This window comes from Bos indicus x Bos taurus, unplaced genomic scaffold (assembly GCF_003369695.1).
Source record: "Bos indicus x Bos taurus breed Angus x Brahman F1 hybrid unplaced genomic scaffold, Bos_hybrid_MaternalHap_v2.0 tig00002498_arrow_arrow_obj, whole genome shotgun sequence".
In the NCBI taxonomy this organism is placed as follows: Eukaryota; Metazoa; Chordata; class Mammalia; order Artiodactyla; family Bovidae; genus Bos; species Bos indicus x Bos taurus.
Genome location: NW_020867537.1, coordinates 40236 through 48175, shown reverse-complemented (window position 1 = coordinate 48175; position 7940 = coordinate 40236). Strand labels below are relative to the sequence as shown.

Here is a 7940-nt window from a genome sequence, read left to right as displayed (position 1 = left end):
ACTAATACTTCAGTGTATCTCCATGTTCACCTTACTTTGATAATCAGTGCTTGCCATTAGTTAGCTGTCTAGCTTTGTTGATTCCTCTTCTGTTAAACATTTTATTGTTGTTGTTTTCTTTCTTTGTGTGTTATTCTATAACCTAGAGGGGATTTCTTCTCTGTGCTTTGTAATGTTATATTGCAGTTTATCAAAAGCACTTTGAGTTTGAATTTCAATTTGCAAAGCTATAACTCCTGTGGTGGTTTGAAGTCATTGGCAAACTCAAGTTGGGCATTATGCGTGCATACTTAGTTATGTCCAACTCTTTGCGATCCCATGGACTGTGGCCTGCCAGGCTCCTTTGTCCATGGGATTCTCCAGAGTGCTTGCTAATACTTTTGGCCCAAGGATGCCTCCTTGGTTTTTTGCTCTCTGCTATCCTTCTCTCCTTTCTGACCTTTGTCCCAGGATGTACTCTTTCCCTATTTCACACTCCCTTTTCTCTCTTTCTTTTTACTCATCCTTTATTCCTCTTCTCTTCCATTTTCACTCAGAACTTTGCAGTTCTCCCTCCTGGAGATGGTTCCCCAGCCAGAATGTTGGTTTGCTTGCCTATCACGTTTTGAGTGTCATGTGGGAGGTGGGGAACAGCAATGGAATGAGAGAAACATCCCACATGAGTTTCTCTTCCAGCTTTGTACTGGCTTTGCTGAAATCGAGCCACGAGGCTCACAGATAGATAGGAACACGTCAAAAGCATCAACTGATGGATCTTATAGGAATCAAGCTACAGACTTCCCTGGTGGTCCAGTGGCTAAGACTCTGTACTCCCAGTGCAGGGGCCCAGGTTCGATCCCTGGTCGAGGAACTAGATCCCACATGCTCCGACTAAGACTCAATGAAGCCAAATAAAAATAATAAATAAACATTTTTTTAAAAAAAGAGAATCAAGCTAAAGGAGAAAAAAATGGCCTGCTTCAGCCCCGTCTGCCCAGCAGTGCCAGCCAGGGGACATCTGCATCTTCTGGGGCACACACATTTGTGGCCACACAGAAAGAGCCAGTCAGAGCATTGCCAGGTTTGTGCACAAAAGAACCAGTCTCCTTCACCTCCAGACTCTTACTTGATTTGTCAGGGGCCAAGCGTGTGTTTTAAATTCCAGAAGGTGTCCCAGCTTGCCTTAAAAACCAAGGTCTGTATTGATCCCTGTCTAGAAACTTAAGAATCCTTGAAATTATAAAAGTTTTATTCATGCATCTTTGGAGACTTTTTTTCATAGTTGTGTGTCTCTGTGCAGGAAGCAGGTGTGAGGGCTTTTGCCTGGATGTCTTTATAGCCAAAAATGTCTCTTGCTACTGAAAACTACAAAACCATAAAAACCATTCAGATATCTCCTAATCCTTCAGGACACGAAGGAACACATGCCTCCACATGGGGAGTTTCTGTTTGGTTGGTTGGTCTAGTTTGTTTTTATTTTTGTAGGGCTAATTGAATTGTGTGTGTGTGTGTGTGTGTGTTGTAGTCTCAAATTTTAATTGTCCCTGCCAAAATGTAATTCACACTCTAGAGGTAGAATTGATAAACACATCCTTCATTTCCTTGCTTCCCATTCTAATACCTGATCACTTTGCTGAAATCACGGTGAGACAAAGACACTCTGGCACCTTTCAACTGACCAGACTCAGTAGTGTGTGAAACCAGAAACGTTGGAGTTTACTAATTATAGTGAAGACAGGAGCCCTCAGAGTGGTTGGGTCAGCTCAGGTTACAGAAAGGAATTATTGGTGGTATGAAAAATGATGCAGCCATTTTGGAGATATTCTGGCAGTTCCTCAAAAAGTTAAACATAAAGTTAACATGTGACACAGAAGTTCACTTCAAGGTATAGACCCAACAGGAATGAAAACATATGTCCACACAAAAACTTGAACATTAGGGGACGGAGGCTCAAGAGGGAGGTGATATATGTATAATTATGGCTGATTTGCATGATTGTATGGTCGAAACCACCATACCATTATAAAAGAATTTTCCTCCAGTTAAAAAAAGACCTTGTACATAAATGCTTATAACAGCATCATTCACAATAGGCAAAAGATGGAAAGAACCAAATGCCCATCAACCATTGAAGGTATAAATACTTTATGTAGCATATCCATGGAATGGATTTTACTCAACAATCAAAAGGAATGGAGTACTGATACATGCTATACTATGCTAAGTTACACAGGATCACATATTGTATGTTTCTTTTTTTGAAATGTCCAGATTAGGTAAATCTGCATGTAAACAAGAAGTAGGTTAGTGGTTGTCAGGGGCTGGGAGTAGAGGGTGGGAGGAGTAGGGAGTGATGGCTAATGGCTACAAGGTTTCTTTCAAGGTGAGTGAGTCTGTTCTATAATTAAGTTGTTCTGATAGTTCTACAACCCTGTGGATATTCAAAATAAAACCTTGACAGGTGCACATCAAATGAACTATGGTAGTTGAACTGTATATCAGTGCAGCTGTTAGGAAAAGAAAAGGAATCCAGTGTTCCCAGGTGAAGCACAAAATGCTTTTATTTGTTACAATTTATTGATAAAACGAGATATCTAACTCCTGTTATTTTTTAAATTAATTTCTTTATTTTAATTCGAGGCTAATTACTTTACAATATTGTAGTGGTTTTTGCCATACATTGACAAGAATCAGCCTATTAAATATTTTCTCCAAGTGGCACTGTTGGAGAGGTCAAACAAGACAATCTAACCATGGCTGTGGCTTTAGAGACTGTGCCTCAGAGTGAAGTACCTTGAGCAAGGATGTGGAATCTGTTTTTTTGTTGTTGTTGTTGTTAAAGTATAGTTTATTTACAATGTTGTGTTCAATTTTAGCAAGTAATTCAGTTTTATATATATGTCCTTTTTCATATTGGGCTTCCTTGGTATTTCAGCTGATAAAGAATCTGCCCGCAATGCGGGAGACCTGGGTTCAATCCCTGAGTTGGGAAGATCCTCTGGAGAAGGGAATGGCTACCTACTCCAGTATTCTGGCTTGGAGAATTCCATGGGGTTGCAAAGAGTCGGACATGACTGAGCGACTTTCACTTTCACTTTTTTCATATTCTTTCCCTTTATGGTTTATCAAAGAATATTGAATATAGTTCCCTGTGCTGTACAGCTGGACCTCGTTGTTTGTCATTCTACATATGAAAGCTTGCATCTGCTAACCCCACACTGCCACTCCATGCCTGCCCTTCCCTCCCTCTCCCTTGGCAGCCACAAGTCTGTCCTCTACATCTGTGAGTCTGCTTCTGCTTCATAAATAGTTTTGTGTCATAGTTTAGATTTCACATATAAATGATCATCATATGATGTTTGTCTTTCTCTGTCTGACTTACTTTACTTAGTAATGATAATCCCTAGGTCCATCCATGTTGGCATTCTTTCATTCTTTTTTATGGCTGAGTATATGGAATCTGGGTTTTAATTTCTAATCTCACTTTAGCATGCCTAGTAAGAGTAAGCCAGAGGCTGGATATCTTTGGAAGTTGGCTGCCCACTTTCTCCATGAGAATAATAGTAACACCCTCTTGTAAGTTCACAGAATTATATTAGGATAAAATGAGGTGTGGTGCTGCCATGGTCCCTTAAAGAATGCCATGCATGTGTGCTTAGTCATTCAGTTGTGTCTGACTCTTTCTGACCCCACCAGGCTCCTCTGTCCATGGAATTTTCCAGGCCAGAATACTGAAGTGGGTTGCCATTTCCTTCTCTAGGGGATCTTCCTGACCATGGGATCGAACCTGTGTCTTCTGCATTAGCAGGTAGAGTCTTTACCACTGAGCCATGAGGGAAGCCGTAAAGAATGCCATGGAAATGCAAAAACTTATTATATAACCAGCAGTATGCATTATATATATCAAATATATTTATGCTTAACATAGTAATATTTAGGTTGAATTAGGCAATTCCTATGATCCTCTTGATCCTGACATTGCAAGATTACACACCTTCCCAAATCTACACATACACACACACACAGAGTTATACCCAAGCAAAATACGAACAGATATTTACATTATGTACAATCTTGGTGTGTGCTGTTTCATATTCCTTTTATTAATCTCTGAACTTCCCTCATGAAGTGGAGGAATGCAAAACTAGGATTTTAACTACCAAGTTTTTCAAAAGAGAACAAGAAATCTAAACAAAGTGAGACATTCAGTGACACAACTAGGTTTATGGGGATTGTAAATACTATTTTAATAACTGTTGGAAGGGCATCTGAAGCAGTAAAATTAAATAGATCTCTCATTTATATTGTTTACAGAATTCTTTTCTGAGTGAATTGAAAATGTGGAATAAATAGAATTTTTCTTGACAAAGTTAATTTATTGTCCAAAACCCCCTTGACTCCAGACGCCTACACAAGTGCTGGAAATAATATGTCAGATGGCTCTGTAGTTGTAACTATCTAAGGTCTACTGAGACAGCACTTTTTTTTACAAGTCGGAAAAATACATTTTTATTTGGCATCAAAAATAAATTTTTGCTCTAGTTTTTTTGTTTTGTTTTGTTTTTCGAAATAGTTTAAGACACAAGAGGTTGTCAAACTAGTACAGCGAATTCATATGCACCCTTCATGTGGTTTCCCCCACTGATAACATTCTTCATAAACGTGAGTAGCATTAAACCCTGGAAATAGACATTGGACAGAATACCATCAAAAATCAATTTTCATAGTGGTAAAATTTCCCTGAGAAATTGGGCTACAAATTATCACAGCTTGTCTCAAGTGTCACAGTTGAAACTGTTTTCATTGGATCAAGCTTTTATTGTTAAAGAGTGTGATTTGATTCTTCATGTAAAAAAATGTTGCCCTCAGTGTTTTTTTTTAATTACATGTTTTGAAACACCTATAATGGTGCATTTTAGCTTATATTTATATCAAAAAATACTAATAAGCTCCTTTTCAAAATATATGACTATTTTTAAACTCCATCTTGCTTTCAAACAACACTTAGATCATTAAATTAGATCTTCATTGTTTCCTCGGAGGTGGCAGGCATTATTAAAATGTATTCTGCATATTTTGTTTCTGTAATTATGTCTAATCAGTGTGAATTGATACTGTAGTAAAATACTTAATTAAAAACTCATATTTGAGAGATACGAGGGGAACAAAAGAGAAACTCTCCTACTTTGCTTCCAAGTGACAGAAATTGATAGAAAGTTGAAATATCAGACAAGATCAGCAGCCTGGAAAGTAAAATGTGTTAATAGGTAGAGAATGCAAAATTTTATAGAAAGATCTTGGCCTTAAAATAAAAGCAAGGGCTTCATGATTGTGAATTCTTTTGCCCTTGCAGAATCAATTCTCAAAGATATGGAGATCTCATAAATGTCTCCAAAGACCAGTTTGCAGCACCCAGGGAGTGGGGCTTTTTGAAAGAAATGCCTTCCCAGGCTGTGAAAATACATGTGTCAGGGGGGAGAGACCCCTGCACAGGGGCTGCCAGGGGGCCCTTTCCTTTGTATCCTGATCATTTACATGACTTAAACACAACAATGTGCTCCACAGTCAATAAAACAGGACGCTTTGCCATAGCAACAGTTTCAGAATGTGACACAGCTTCGGTCCGAGACAGAGAAAAGTACCCTAAAGAAACACTCCTTATGAATATGCTCAGAGATTTCTTTATCCCACCAGTACTTGTTTCAGATGCCACTGGGTGTAGGTTTTCTTTACACCACCCATCTTTCCTCAGCTCTGGGAGAACGAGTTTTGTGTGTCGAAGTTGTGGACAAGACTGAGGGGTCAGAGGGCGGGAGTACTTACTTCGCTATGATGGAGATGGAATTCTTGAGTATCTTCACAGAAAACTTGATGCTATCGAGGAAACCACAGAAAAGTCACGAATGTAATACACATCCCTAAGTCATTGTTGGTTTCTTTGAAGGTCTGTAATAAATGGCCCTTTTAGCCTTTGCACGTTTCTCTTTTTCTATCACGTATCAACATGTGCATATAATACTACACACTTTAGAAAATCATAAGGGAGAACTTCCCTGGGGGTCCAGTGGTTAAGAGTCCGTGCTTCCAATGCACAGGGTGGGGGTTCAATCCCTGGTCAAGGAACTAAGATCCCACATGCCGTATGGCACAGCCAAAAAAATTTTTTTTAATTTAAAAATAAACTTTGAAAAATCTTAAGGAAATAAACTCCATACTTAATGCTGTTGTCTAAAAGACATAGCACATGTGCTATCAAAGCTGTAATTAGGCTTCAAGTGTTTTCCCTTTCTTTCAAGCTCATTTTCTGGCATGATAAAATTTTCTTGTTAAGAAATTCCCTTCTCTTTTTAAAAAAAGCATTAGTACTTCCTCCAAGTTTGAGTCTAATGGAATTGTTTTGATAAAAACTTCCCTGAAGAAGGCAAATCAGAGATGAAGAACATAATTTTAATGATCTTTTTTTTTTTCAGTATGCAACATACATGGGTTTTACCTTTAGCAGATAGACAGCTTGGTTGTTTATAAGTAGGAAATTCTTTACCTGGAGACATTTGTGCTTCTTCTAAAAGATACCCATGCCATGGCATCTGGGCCTTGTCCACATCTCTGTTTCCTTTCATTGATTTCTGAGAAGTAGCCAGCCCTGAACACTGGAGCTACTTAGAGTGAAAAATGAGGCCCTGAATCTGTGCACCTGACTCCATAGTAATCTATAAATTAGTTATGAGCTGGTAATAAAAAATCCTAAACATCTCTGCTTCTTGGGGAGCTGCAGACCCCAGGGGTCACCAGAGATTGAAAGATCAAACTGGACTCACCAGTGAAAATACAATTAATTATTTACACACATCAGCATTTGACAGTGGTATAATTTGAAGCAAGAGATCCTTTGTTTGCTACATTGCATCACTGACTGGTGCTCTGAAGACTGTAAGTTTAGGTACTCTGTTGTTCAGGCCAAAGGGAGATGAACACACAGAGAGCAAGTGATAAAGGTGAGCTATGAGGGTCAGACTTTATGCATGTATTGATGTCAAACAGAAAGTCATGTGGCTATCGCAGTGATACCTTTCAGGAGTACTGGAAATGCAAAGATTATGTGTGGGTGCCGAGTGGAAGGGATGAGGGGTGGAAAAGCAATTATACGTCTCTTATCTCAGGCCAGTGAAGGCAAATTAATTTAACCAGAGCTGAGGAGAAGTCTCCATGGAGAGGGCCTTCCGAGGAAAATCCCACTGGAAACCCTTCAGGGACACCAGCGGGGAGTGATCCCAGTTCACGTCTCTTGGTTACTCTACCATTCTTGAGAATGATTTCTTGAACACAGCAGGGCTGGCGAGTTTAATAGCAGAAACTTCTGGCTCAATAACATAGGCATTTTATGCGTTTAACTGTGCGTTTGAGAATAAAGCATGTCCTCAGTCAGGATTCCTCTAATATTTAGCCTCCTCCAGAGGCTGAGCAGGTTTGAGTCCTTTTGTGAACCTGGGGAAGAGGAATAATCATCTTCATTTTGCAGGTTGTCTGATTTCCGAATCTTTCTACAGTCAAGGGGCTAAAGTTTGAATGCTCTGAGTTTGGTGGGCTGCTGCTGAACAATGGGGAAATTTCATTAAGCTGAGCCGAGGCTAATTTTGAAGCGGTTCTAATACATTCTCTAAGAAGTAGAGAGATTTGATTCCCTACTCTCCCTTTCATGCTCAAAGGATCTCAGAATTCTTTTTTTTTTATTTTATTTGTAAACTTTACATAATTGTAGCAGTGACAATAATACTGGCTGTGGGCAAAGGGAACCCTGTTCGGATGCTCAGCATTGTCTCCTAAATGGCCGAAATTACTCTTTTTCTTAGCATCATTCTGAACTATCAAGAATCTTTCTGCTCTTTTAGAAGAATAGGTCAGAGATTTATATACAGGTCTTTCCTAAGTCAGTCCAGACACCTTGGTTGCTCACTGTTCCA

General features: G+C 39.2%; 1 non-coding gene across 1 annotated transcript; it reads left to right on the top strand.

Moving 5' to 3' along the window:
• The first annotated feature begins 778 nt into the window (after nt 1-778).
• On the top strand, nt 779-850 carry TRNAG-CCC. The gene has a single exon. It is a non-coding gene; the product is annotated as a tRNA-Gly (tRNA).
• The last annotated feature ends 7090 nt before the right edge of the window (nt 851-7940 follow it).